Here is a 1,613-nt window from a genome sequence, read left to right on the forward strand (position 1 = left end):
GAAATTATATGAAATGCTAACATTCATAAAGGAACATTTAAAAAGACTTTAATAATTATAAGTATAAAACGTTTTCTTGAGGTAAGAGATAATATTGTGGAAATGCCTAATCTCATTAGAAATCATAACTGCAGTTCATAATATTCAATATGTTATTTAAACATTTTCTGGGAATAAATGGTAATAAATAAACCTCTAACATTCACATTTATTAAAATGTTTTCTGACAGTCAGATCCCGGTAGCAGCTGCAGTGGCTCAGTTCCTCTGTAGCTCTCCCTGTCTCCCTTCTGCTTCCAGAAATGTGGCCTCTGGTGTGGCGGTCTCTGATGGTGTCATCAAGGTGTTCAATGACATGAAAGTGTGCAAGTCTTCAATGCCAGCAAAAGTGAAGAAAGGCAAGAAGGCATCACTCTTCTGCCTGAATGAGAACAAGAAGAACATCATCCTGGAGGAGGGCAAGGAGATTCTAATAGAAGATGTGGGGCAGACTGTGGATGACTCCTACACCACCTTTGCCAAGATGCTGCCAGACAAGGACTGCCACTACGCTCTCTACGATGCCACCTACGAGACCAAGGAGAGCAAGAAGGAGGACCTGGTGTTTGGTGTAGGAGGTCCTTCTGTCTTTGTGTTGCTTTCATTGGTTAATGAATAAAGAAACTGCCTTGGCCTGATAGAGCAGAACTTAGGTAGGCAGAGAAGACAGAACTGAATTCTAGGAGGAAGAAAACAGAGTCAGAAAGAGTCACTATGGATTCGCTGGAGACAAATGCTGGGAATTTTACCGGGTAAACCACTGCTACATGGCGATACGCAGATTAATAGAAATGGGTTAAATTAAGATGCAAGAATTAGCCAATAAGAAAATAGAGCTAATGGGCCAAGCAATGATTTAATTAATACAATTTCTGTGTGGTTATTTTGGTGCTAAGTTAGCTGAGTGGCCGGGATGAACAAGTAGCCCCTCCTTGCAACAGGTGTTCATCTTCTGGGCCCCCAAGACTGTACTCCTTAAGAGCAAAATGCCAGCTCCAAGGATACCATCAAGAAGAAGCTGACAGGAATCAAGCGTGAATTACCAGCAAACTGCTATAAGGAGGTCAAGGACTGCTGCACCCTGGCAGAAAAGCTAGGTGGTAGTGCTGCCATCTCCCTGGAGGGCAAGCCCTTGTGAGCCGCCTCCAGCCCCCTGCTGTTGACTGAGGTTTCTGTCACACCCGGTCTTACAGCCATTCAGTCCCCCAAAAAAATACAGAGGTCTACATTGATTATAAACTGGTTGACCTATTAGCTTGGGCTTCTTATTAACTCTTATAACTTACATTAACCGATAATTCTTTTCTGTGTTAGCCACGTGGCTTGGTACCTTTCATCAGCCAGGTGTTCTCATCTTGCTTCCTCTGGAGCACCTAGCAGCACCAGAGCGGCTCATGGGTGTTGCAGGCTGCTGCTTTCCTGCCAGACTGGAGGGGCTGGGGGGATCCCAGCAGGGGAAGGGTAATCCCTTCACTCCATTTGCCAAATGTACCCCCACCCCTGGACTGTCAAGCTCCCTCCACCCTGACAGTTCTGACCTTCCCAAAATGCTTTTGATCTTCCGATTCCTCTTGG

General features: G+C 44.9%; 1 pseudogene; it reads left to right on the forward strand.

Annotated features, from left to right (window-relative positions):
* Positions 1 to 309: 309 nt before the first annotated feature.
* Positions 310 to 1,176, forward strand: LOC125412035 (cofilin-1-like; annotated as a pseudogene).
* The last annotated feature ends 437 nt before the right edge of the window (positions 1,177 to 1,613 follow it).

Source organism: Myodes glareolus, chromosome 4 (assembly GCF_982192425.1).
Source record: "Myodes glareolus chromosome 4, mMyoGla1.1, whole genome shotgun sequence".
In the NCBI taxonomy this organism is placed as follows: Eukaryota; Metazoa; Chordata; class Mammalia; order Rodentia; family Cricetidae; genus Myodes; species Myodes glareolus.